Consider the following 12,561-nt stretch of genomic DNA (forward strand, 5'->3'; position numbering starts at 1 on the left):
GCGAAACTGCCAAAAAAGGCAGAGACATCAAAGCGGGCAACATAATTTAATTGTATGCGTGGCTGCGTTGAAAGAAAGCGACTCAGCGACTATGCTTTGTGGGAAAATGTACGAGTTAGTGTGTTTGTGTGTTGGAAATTTTGCCTCGCAAAGGAAATAAGCATTGAGGTGATAGGATAAAAAAACAAAAAGTTAGTCTAAATATCTAAAAAGTGTAAAACGGAATTGCGAAAATTTAATTTGAATCATACTTTGAATTATAAAGCGAAGCTGACACAATCTGCCAGCAACTTAACCCGCGATCCAACACTCACTCACACCCGCAGCATAGTTATTTGGGTATGAAGTATGCCACCAAAAGCCACTTAAAAAATGGCTGCTTCAATTTGTGCTAAAATATGCGCATTTACGTCTCACATTTCCACAAATATTAGACGGAAGTGGAGCGGGAAGTAAACCTAATTACTTCATTTCTTATCATCTTTCCGCCGTCGGTTACTTATACGCACCGTTGGCCGGGTTACAGGCGTATGGCAACAAATCTGCTAACTACGAGCAGCACATACATACATACATACATATATATGCAGATGCGGCTTAAAATTGAAGGCAACAACAAAAACACCTCCGAAAACAAAATAGCAAGTGCGAAATGAATGAAAGTCTTAGAATGCCAATGGCGCAAATTCCTAAAGAAATTAGCGGTTGCCTGTGGAGCATGAAGCGAGCGCGTGAGAGCAAGACAGCGCGCAGCGTAGCAAAAGAGTCGCTGAAATGTTACAAGCGCCGCGTTGTGGCAATAATGCATAACCAGTTTAAAATTTTTTTACACACTTTGGCATTCCATTGGCAAAAAGGTCGCACCAACGCGCTCAATCAGCGTTAGAAACGAATATCGACTGCCGCGTAAAATAAAAGCAAACGAGACCCTGCATACGCTAGCGGTAGCGGGCGAAAGCTTTTGCAAAAGCCGCGGCATTATTTAATTGGCTTATTATAGTTAAAAGTCGATTGGAATTTTCGTTGCGAACGCGCGTCGCTAATTAGAAAAGTTCGCATTTGCCTTTTTGCTTTGCCAGCGGAAACCAGCGAGCGCCAGCGCACCACTAGCAACTACAAAAAAATTTAAAAAAAAATTATACCCTTTTTTTTAAATTTTTGAGAAAAAATAAGAAATAAATGAATTTTACGCGCGGCGTAAATTTTCCCGCAGCAAAAGTCAAGTGATACGCGCTGCTCGTCGCTGGGGTTGTGGTATTCCCGGAATCCGTGTTGAAGTTTCTTCAGAAAACATACTTTTCGCTTTGTCTATCCTCTTTGCCATGTATTTTGCTTTATTGAGTATGCGCTTGTTATCAGCATATCTTACTCCAATTAAAAAATTCTGATTTGTTTTTACGCGTTTGAGCCTTTTTTCTTATCGAAACTCAGTGAAGTGTGTTGTTTTAGTTCATACTTTCGCGCATGAAATAGAAAAACATTTGTTTACAAGTATATTGCCGAAGCTTTCAGGATGGTGAGAAGATACGTGCTACAAAGAGTTGATTCATTATACGATATTTCATATGAACGTGAGCTCATACAATAATTTAGGAGAGGTTTAAGGGAAAGTTTTGCTACAGATACAGCTGACAACTCAGCAGTCTGAACTGAAGTTCTTACACGTCAACTAGATAACCGAAGGTAATAATTCGTATAATATTTGTATCTACTATACAATAGCTTAAGTTATGTCAGATTTTGATGCTGATCGGGACGAATAGCACAGCAGTTGAACTTGGACAGCAGAAACACGCATTCTTTATAATACCAAAACTCCTAAGTATGTATCAAGAGATCCTTATGTATCGGCGAAACACGTTGATAAGGTAATAAACTTGTTCAGGTTGCTTATATCGTTTCTGAGTAATACATCTGATCCATCATAATTCTGATGTCCACTATTTGAAAGACCTCAATCTGAGGGAAGTTAGACAATAGAGGAGATAATGTAATATTTGGCCTTGTTTGATATGATAAACACACCTTTTTTAGATATTGAAAACATCGACGTAAAAGATTTTGAGTTCATCAAGATGGCACGACATGCTTGAAAACTTTTCTTGAAATAAATAGTTATCTCACTTAAGGGGTTACATGGGTTTCCTGGGGTAAAAAACAATTTTTTTTCACCAATTGTTTTCTCATATAAAGAATTAAATATTTTATTATATTTTTTTATTGCAACAAACATACGCTATTTATAAAGAAATTCTGAAGTATTAGGAAAAAAATATTTTAAACTCGGCCATTGTGACGCCGTTTTCAGTGACCAATCGGAAAAAAGATGCTCCGCGGTGGCTGAATGACTCCTTTCAGGATAACTTAAGGTGAGAAAAACGTGCTTTTGTTAAAACCTGAACTTCGACGAAGGAAAAACACTGAAAATTGGATTTTTGGGAGACATTTTTAAAAGAAACTGAAAATATCAGTGAAAATCTCGTGACATTTTTTCAGACATGTAACGTGTTTAAAATTGCATTTCAAAGAAGGCCGGTTGAGCAGTTCTCGAGAAATCTTGTCAACCGACTTCAGACACAGAGTTTTGAGAAAAACTCGTTAAAAACCACTTCTATAGGTTTTGTAGAATTTAAAAAGGCAATACAAATAAATAAACGAATGTTGGGTTCTGAGAAATTTTTGATTGACAGTCAACAAACCCGCCACAAACCGTGCACACACCTTCCATAAGCCCAAATGTTCGGTCAAAATGAGATAAATCGAAGTTTGGAGATGTTCATCCCCATTTCCATGAATTTCAATGATGATTTTGGTTGATTTTTGATGAATTCGCGCACAGTTTCGATGGAATTTCCGGTGATTATGGGTTTTGTTTGGCCCATATGTTGATCGCACGACCACTTAAGCTCTGCTACGGGATAGGCAATCATCGCGATAAACTTGTTTCATCAATTGAAACGTTTCGGTAAAAGTTTTACTAATTTTAAAATAAAATTTAATGTTGGCTCTTTGTTCGAAGCTCATTTTCGCACCGATAACACAGACATACTGACACTTCCAATTTGTGAAATGTAATAAAATTCTCACTGGAAAATCGATAAAGACAGCAGATTCTAACGCACCGGTATAGATGGCGTCACCAGCGAGCGCTAGATTCAAAAAGTCTTGTTTACTTTGGAACGCACCTTGTATATTTGCGACTAGATTTACGATAACTAAAAAAAAAAAAATATTCTTAAAAAATGTAAAAATTAACGAAAAACTATTAAAGCCTTAGCGAAATTCCACTAACCTCCGCTCAAGTAAAGATTTTCAAGTATATCTGCTTTTTTTGAAATTTTATTTTGAGTTTATGTAACACAAGAATGCTCCGGACTTGTTTGCACTTGTAAATTTTGTTGTAGTGCCACGCTTTTAATTCACTTTTCTCAGCTTTTTTCGCTGCTTCAGCGCTGCAAAACCACGGCGGCGTTGAGCTCTTTGCCAAACAACGCTTGAGTGCCTCACTTAGCGAGTTTTAAATGTATGTAAATATGCTTGTTTATCCTTGAAGAGCCTACATACATATGTGCGCGCATAAATATTTACACATACTCCTATATATAACGGGTGATTTTTTTGAGGTTAGGATTTTCATGCATTAGTATTTGACAGATCACGTGGGATTTCAGACATGGTGTCAAAGAGAAAGATGCTCAGTATGCTTTGACATTTCATCATGAATAGACTTACTAACGAGCAACGCTTGCAAATCATTGAATTTTATTACCAAAATCAGTGTTCGGTTTTTTTTTTTTTTCGGACAAATTTTGTTCAGCGATGAGGCTCATTTCTGGTTGAATGGCTACGTAAATAAGCAAAATTGCCGCATTTGGGGTGAAGAGCAACCAGAAGCCGTTCAAGAACTGCCCATGCATCCCGAAAAATGCACTGTTTGGTGTGGTTTGTACGCTGGTGGAATCATTGGACCGTATTTTTTTCAAAGATGCTGTTGGACGCAACGTTACGGTGAATGGCGATCGCTATCGTTCGATGCTAACAAACTTTTTGTTGCCAAAAATGGAAGAACTGAACTTGGTTGACATGTGGTTTCAACAAGATGGCGCTACATGCCACACAGCTCGCGATTCTATGGCCATTTTGAGGGAAAACTTCGGACAACAATTCATCTCAAGAAATGGACCCGTAAGTTGGCCACCAAGATCATGCGATTTAACGCCTTTAGACTATTTTTTGTGGGGCTACGTCAAGTCTAAAGTCTACAGAAATAAGCCAGCAACTATTCCAGCTTTGGAAGACAACATTTCCGAAGAAATTCGGGCTATTCCGGCCGAAATGCTCGAAAAAGTTGCCCAAAATTGGACTTTCCGAATGGACCACCTAAGACGCAGCCGCGGTCAACATTTAAATGAAATTATCTTCAAAAAGTAAATGTCATGAACCAATCTAACGTTTCAAATAAAGAACCGATGAGATTTTGCAAATTTTATGTGTTTTTTTTTTTTTTAAAGTTATCAAGCTCTTAAAAAATCACCCTTTATATACATATATAGACACACGTAAGCATACACACTTTAATTCACACATACGTAAGAAATGCCTGGGTAAATACTCCAAATTTTTAATGTGCAACATTTCGCATGAAAAGTGTCTATGAATTTTTATAAATTTAATGTATAAATATGTTATAACTAACTTGTGAGTATGTAGCTAAGTAAACGGTTCGGTATGCAAATGTGAAAAAAATATTCCAAGAAAAATTTTCTAAGTGAATTTTCGCGAATATATAAATAGACACACATTAAAATTTGAGTAGGCTTAGAGTTAAAAAAAAAGATATGGATGTGCAAGTATAGTATGTACATGTGAACATTTTACAAATATATAACAGACAGGTGAGGTGTAATGGGCTTTTTTTATGCTTCTGGGTAAGCAGTTACAGTTATAGAGCTATCTCGAATTTTTACTCCTTCGACCTCAGAAACGTAATCAATCCTTGTTTAAGATGCGGGAGTCAATCCATATGAAGCCTGCGGTCACAGTTGAGAGATGGAAAGCTTCAGATGACATACTCCGACGTATTCGGTTTAAAGGTTCGCTGAAGTCTAATTGCAGCGTTTGTTCTGTGAGCGAGCGTCGGTCTTGAAACAAGCGGCTCCTTTATAAATGTCTATAAAACTCTATACTTCTCGCAAAACTTCGTTTTGCGAAAACATGTAAACACCACAATAAACGTGATTTAACGGCATGCACATGGAATGTCCGGTCCTTAAATTGAGAAGGCGCTGATCCCCAGCTGACATTACCGACGTCTAGAAATTCGATGGATGGAACAAGGAGACGAGTAGGTCCTTGTGAAATTTATATATAACAACCTAAAAAAGGAGCTTAAAATCGGCGTGGGTTTCGTGGCGGTAGAAAGACTCAGTCGAGGCATTCATTCGTAGATAAGCATCTAGCCACAATCCACATTAGAGCAAAATTTTTCAATATAACACTAATTGGCGCCCACGCCCTGACGGAATAAACGGGTGATTCGACCCAAGATGTCTTCATGAACGGCTGGAGCACGCTTAAGTCGATTGGGCTTGGCGGACGACCCATGTCGTGGAAACGCTGCAACATCGACTCTGACAACTACACTAGTGGCAAAGCACTAGTAGCATAGCACGTCCGTATAAACATGGTCGCATGAAAGCAATAGTTGGAACATAAGTACTCTCTGCCGAATCCTCAGAAAGGAATCTGCGCCGATTACCGATTAAGCCTCCTTGATATCGCATATTAGGTCTTATCGAGCGTCGTAAATAAAAGACTGAAGCCCACAGACAATAAACGGATTGAACCTTGTGAGTGTGGCTGTAGACCTGTAAAATTTGTTTTCGACCAGATTTTGACGATGCGCTAAATTTGGGAAAAGATACGTGAAAGAAAGATTGACACACACCACTTCTTCGTCGATTTAATGTCGCCTTCGACAACGCTAAAATCAACTGCCTCTATGCCGCTATATCCGAACTTGGTATGGAAGTAATGGTTATACGGCTGTGTAAGCTGGCGATGAGCATCCCCAAAAGCTCCGTCAAGATCGGGAACGGCCGTTTGATACAACTGCTGGCGTACGACAGGCCAATGATATCATTGGACAATGAGATCATCTGATGAGTCGGTTTTAGGAGTACTCGAGAAAAAGGTTTTGCGGAAAACATGACAAAAACATGAAAAATTATCCAAACAGAATTTGATAACTGCCGAAACTGACATTGTGTTATAAAAACTTGATTGTATTGAGAGGTAAGTGTTGAAAAATAGATCACTTTTCGGCTTGCGTAGACATAATTTCTAAATTTTTCTATTAGAAAGATAAATTTTAAAATTTTACACTAAAAGTACTCGTAACTACACCTGGTTGTCTACCACACATTGCTCAAATATAAGCAAAGTCCTCAGACTTACTCGTACTCGTATGCCACCTGACAATGGCAGAGTTAAAATGAGGACGGCGCCAGTTTGAAAAGAGCTGCAAAGGTCAGCCTCAGTATTAAAAGTTTAGCAATGGATGATCAAAGTAGAGGTACTTTTTTCAATGGCCTTTTTCGACATATCATGCTAATGTACTAAACAGTAATAGAACTGTCAGATGGTCCCCTACAATATGTCCAGCTAATTATTTATGTTGATCAAACAGACTGCGACTGACCAGGAAGAGAAAGTAATTGTAAATAAAGCTTTGTTCTACTTTTAATAATGGCGGCACAAATTATTTTATTTATCTGTCAGATGAAAACAAAAAACTCGAAAGGCATGAAACTATCATAATAGCTTCTTCTATCTGGCTTGCTGTACTATTACGGCTCAATAAATGGCGTTCAATCAGTTTTTAAATTTTGGATAAAATGAAAGTTTTCCGATTACATTTTAATTTATTGCAACATTTTCATAAAGGGACACAAAAACTTAAAATTAATTAGTTTAGTACATTAGTATATATTATTTTCAAATTTATCCTTGCCAAACTTTAAAGCTGCGACCTAATTTTCAAAGTCATGAACCAAAATATAGCCACGGATTAAGTATTAGTTTTAAGAATTAAAGTAGCAAAAAGCAAGCAAATGAAATTTTCGAAATTGAAAACTATTAAAGTGTTGCCATAAAGAAAATCTAACATTTCGCGCACTTCAGATGAATGTGTCGCAAGCTTTTAGCACACACTGTATTATGTATTTGCATGCAAGCGTTGGCGCCAACAGTTGCAGCAAGCCAAGCGAATGACGACATTTAGCAACGCCGACGCTCAAATGAAATAGACAGCTAGCGCTAGATAAAATAAATAACGGCACACGGCTATCTACCCACAAAGCACTTGCAACATCTTCACAGCACATAGCCACGTATGCGAAAAATTCTAGGTCGCGAAATAAAATCAGCGACACCTGAAAAAGCAAGCGAGCTCACATGAAAATTGCAGCAGTCTTTCAGGGCCACATACACACATATATACACACGTACACAAACAAATAGAAGAGCATGCAGCATGAGCACACTTAGTGGCAACATTCGCTTCAGTTAACGGAAATGGAACGCGACAATGCTAAAGTGTTGCCCACACGAAAATAACTGTACACATGTAGGTGGAATTGCATTGCACAAATAAATAAAAAATTGCCACGAGGAAAGTGAAAACGGAATCGCCAACGAAACGCCGCACCGCCAACACACAAGCATACTGACATTTGGGTACACTTGTGAGCCCGGCGAACGGGTGCACGTCAGTAACGCCTTCAGGTGACTTGAGCACAAGTGCAGTGTCCTGCTGCTCAAGCTGCTGAAATATTAAACGCCACACTTCCATATCCTGTTTATGAATTGCTTTTGATTGTTTTTCACACATACTTCGCCTTAAAGTGGGCCGCATGCCATAAATATTGCAACGCGCCGTCGTAGGTGTCGCCAACATCAGCGTCAGGTGGGTCGCCTTAGGCGAAACCGAAAAAATATTTTAAAATAGAAGGTGACAAATAAAATATTTATGAACAGCGGTGTCATGTAGAAAGGTGAACTGCTCGCTTTTTGGTTGCAAATAAATGTTTGTTATGTGTTTTCACCAGCTTGAGGCATGCAACAAAAACTGTCTTTAATGGTGGAACATGTGCTCAAATTCACTAGGCTTTATTTGGTTGATAAGTTTTATGTTTCAACTATAAAGCAAATGATAATCATATGAAATGAGAAGGAAAGAGTTGTGAGTTGGGATGTTTGGTAGTCCAAAAAAAGGAAAATAGTTTAGGACCATGTCATACTAAAAAAGGTATTTTCAAAAGTGATCCGTTCTACAAAAATCACAAAAATTTCGTTCTCCGAAAAGTAATGTTAGGCTAGTGCAGAAGGATTTGAAACTGATTAAAGAAGAAAAAACGCATAGTTATTCATTTCCAATGGAAAAGAAAGAGGAAATATCAAACAATAAAGAAAAAATAATTAATTAGCAATCAGTAGTCGGGAAAAGATAAGGAAGGGGTGTGATTTAATTTTTAAGGGCTGAACCGCATTCGCCTGATTTACCTTCGTGTAACTTCTGACTAATCAGCAAATTTACTTGACCACTCCGAGGACATCATTTTGACTCAATTGAAGATACAAAAGCTGAATCGAAGAAGGCTCTGATGGCCATCCAAGTGCTATGATGACTGGAAAACTCGAAAATATCTATTTTTTAATGCTATAACAATCACATTGACTAGCTGACACCGCAGGTGAAATTACGTGTTTTGAAAAGAAAAGATAGTTCAATTTATATTGTGTTGAAAATCATTCATTTGCGAATTTTCTACATTTTTTCATTTTTAAATGTAATGCAGTTTGATAAATAAATTTTTTTGTATTCTGTTCCCGTGCGTAAATGTACAGAAGAGATGGTTTTTTAACTTGTGAACACGCCACTTATAGCTGGCTGCGTGAAAAGCATGACATTTCCAGATTTATGCCACACAGTTACAGGGACTGTCCTTGTGACCTGTGGATTGTCATCGCAAATGCAAATTTGATTGGAAACTGAATATGTTTAAACTGAAACGGCAAATCGTTGGAACTCAAAGGTATTCGAGGAATCAGCCATTTCGTCTTCTTGTAAATGCCTTTAAAAATTCTTGTAACTATCACATTATTCGATGGCTGCGTCACAATCAATCGGCATGCATTCGCTTGCGAAGTATAATAATGGCAAATACAACTTTGGGACGCATATAATGCAAATATAAATCTTCAGTCAACAAAATTGCTTCTTTGTAGATATTATCATTCATTTGCAATTCTAAATTTCCTGTTGCCCCTCGAATACGGCAATGTTATTTTTGTACGTTTTCCATAATTGACGGCTAACATGTCGAAATGATCATCGCGAAAAGTCTGCGAACTTCAATTCGTGGTTTATGTAAATTCGTTCTAATGCATTCGTTGAGAACACACCTAGATGTCCATCTACAGTTTGGCGTTTTCCGACTTTCCCTCAGAAAAATTATAAGGTTATTTTTAAACCTTCTTAGATACATAATGAACAACCTCTGAATCTTTCATGAAGATAGGTCCAGCCGTTCTCAAGCCTTAGCGTCACTAACAAACAAATATTCATTTTTATATATATTAGAATATATAGCTTTGCTAAATTTTCTCAAGAAGTGTAAAAATATCCCCATCCACGGTTCAAAACAACTGCTGCTACTACGAAATAATAAGTAGATGAAAAAAGCAGTTTTAATCGTTTTTCAGCTGTTGTTTTTTTTATTAACAAGATTTATATCTTTAAAGTCAATTCGAATTCTCCTATAATAAAAGCAAGAAAAAAGTTAACCTCAGCAGTACCGAAGCTATAATATCCTTCAAAGGGGTGTGCAACAAACGGAAAGTGTATTGCTAGTTCTTTCTATCACCGTTGTTTGATATCAACTCCTTCAAGTCGAACTAAAGCCAGTTAATAAAAAAAGGTGAAGGTATTTACCTTGATAATACTTATTCAGTTTAAACGGCAGTTATACCTGTGACAAAAAAATACCCGGAAATTGTAAATAAAACTCAAAATATTTAGATATTCATCAATATTTATTTTGTCGCCTTCAAAGTAACCCCAACTAGATGCAATGCACTTATGCCAACGACTTTTCCAGTCCTCGACATACTTTTCATAAGCACCCTTTGGGATGTCCATCAGCTCCCTCAGGGGATTTTTTTCTTATCTCTTCGATCGACCGAAACAGCAATCATAATTTGGGGAACACGAAAAAATCACACGGAGCCGAATCTGGTGAATTCGTGGTTGATCAATGGATTACATTGCATTTTTGGCTTTAATTTCGGTTACAATGCTCTCCATGAATGTGGGATCGGAATTCGCACGATCATTCTTGTCCAAAGTGACTTTCATACCCATACTGTTTTTTGAAAAAAAAATGCATCTTTATCGGGGCGGGTCAAGCAAAATCGCTTTCATACCCAAAATATTCACCAAAGTCATTCAAATGGACTTGCGAGAGTGGTCGAGCTCTTTTGCCATCTCTCTAACATTTGTCTGACGATTTTCAAGCACCATGTCCTTCCCTTTTTTAATATTCTCATCAGTTGAAGAGATCGAAGGTAGCTCAGAACGTTGCATGTTAATCACAATTTGCGGACCTATAATGGTCCGATCTAAACAATTTATTCTAACGTTCCCCATCGAAATAATCCAAGCCAATTTCGAAAAAATAATTTGCGAATAAAAAGTATTTTACATAGGAACTTGATTTTGATCGGCTTTATGCTATACTGGTCCGATATCGCCGTTTCCATGGAAACTTTTTGGAAAAGTCAATTTTGAAAAAGTTGGTGGAAAAGCATAAAAAACTGGTCTTTTGCAAAAAAAAAATGTGTTCTTTGGATTTTGAATTTTTTTTTTGGATTTCTAAAATATTTTTTTCAGAAAGTTGAGATGTTTTTTACATAAAATTGGACTTCAAAAATTTGTTTACTCAGTTTTCATGTCGTTAAAAAATAAAAGAAATAGTCATTTTTTTCTTTGATCGGAATTTGAACTGCGCGCCAAAAAGCAGTGGAGCAACTTTGACCACTAAAGGTTAACAGATATTCTTCTTCTGGTCTATATTATGATATATACTAAAGTTTGGTCAAAATCGGAGAACCACGGGTACAAAATCATGTCGCAAATTGATGAAATGATTCACATATACCAATATAGTATCCGACATTCTTTCGTGTTACAAATTTCGTGACAATTCAATTAAAATTTCTTGAAAATAAAAATTCTAAAGCAATCGGAAATACTTTAAGGTTTTTATGGCGGTCGGTATTTCCGACGGTCTAAAGTAACACAGTGGCACGGGAACTGGGAAATGAGAAACCTTGTTGTGTATAGTAAACAGAAAACTTATTCTTATGATTCTGAGCTTAAATATATGTCTCTTAAAGCGTTTAAAGGGTTGAATAATATTTCTTCATGATATGAATACAATTGAAAGTAGAATCCAATGGTTATTGACTAAGAGTCACTTATTTTTCTGAGATATATCAATTCAATGCTGATTTATATCAATTTTTTTAATTAAATAATTTCCATTAAGTAATATTAATGAACAGGTGGCAACTACTGAACACATAAATATACTCAACTCTTAGTTTTTCTTGTAAATCTATGAAATGAAGACTTCTCTTTATGTTTAATTTGAAATATCTAAACATGTGGCAACCTTCTATTTTTTTTTTTGTATTGCATAGAACAACCCAAAACAAAAACTTGAATTGGTGCAACCAGTATATTTACTATAAGTGTGACGAAATTTCGTTGCGCAACGCCTCATTGCATATAAAGAGTAATTTTGCTTTAAAAATGTGTATTTATCTCTTTTCGAAAATTCTAATTTCTTAAATAGCTTTTACTAAAATATTGCTTATAAGAAAGATATGTACTAAGTTAAAAGATACTTACTTTATATAATCTACTTCGTTCGCAATAGAAATAAAAGCAGCGCTGAAATAACATAGAACTTCCATCCATACAAAAACAATCTAATACGAAAACCAGCTAAGCGTTCGCCACTTCCGTCAAGCTATTTACTTTGCTTTCGCACCTTAATATTTGCTTTTCGGCAGCGGTGAAGTGCCAACGCTAAGCGGCGCAAAGTTCGCGAGCGCGTTTCACTAAAAATACATAAAAAACTTTTCCAATATATCTGCTTGCACTACCGGTTCAATATTGCGCCGAACTTCAAACTTTGACTAACCACTGTGCACAAACGCTCGCACACACTTTGGCACAGTGGCAGGTCCAAGTGCTTCAGGCACCTTGCCGCTTTGTTAGTATTTGTGAAATGACTTTTTGTTTTTGTTTCTGTGAACTTTCCGCTTTGCCATCATTTTTTTCCAAGCCTAAAAATATTTGTATGTGTCTTCCCTCTGATGTATGTGTCACTGGTCGTGCCGGGTTCGGTTGTTGCATGCCAGGCCATCAACCAATCAACAGCCAAAAGCCATCAGCGCTTAAGTGACTTAAGCTGGCGGCTGCCGGCGCTGCTG

Source organism: Bactrocera dorsalis, chromosome 2 (genome assembly GCF_023373825.1).
Source record: "Bactrocera dorsalis isolate Fly_Bdor chromosome 2, ASM2337382v1, whole genome shotgun sequence".
In the NCBI taxonomy this organism is placed as follows: domain Eukaryota; kingdom Metazoa; phylum Arthropoda; class Insecta; order Diptera; family Tephritidae; genus Bactrocera; species Bactrocera dorsalis.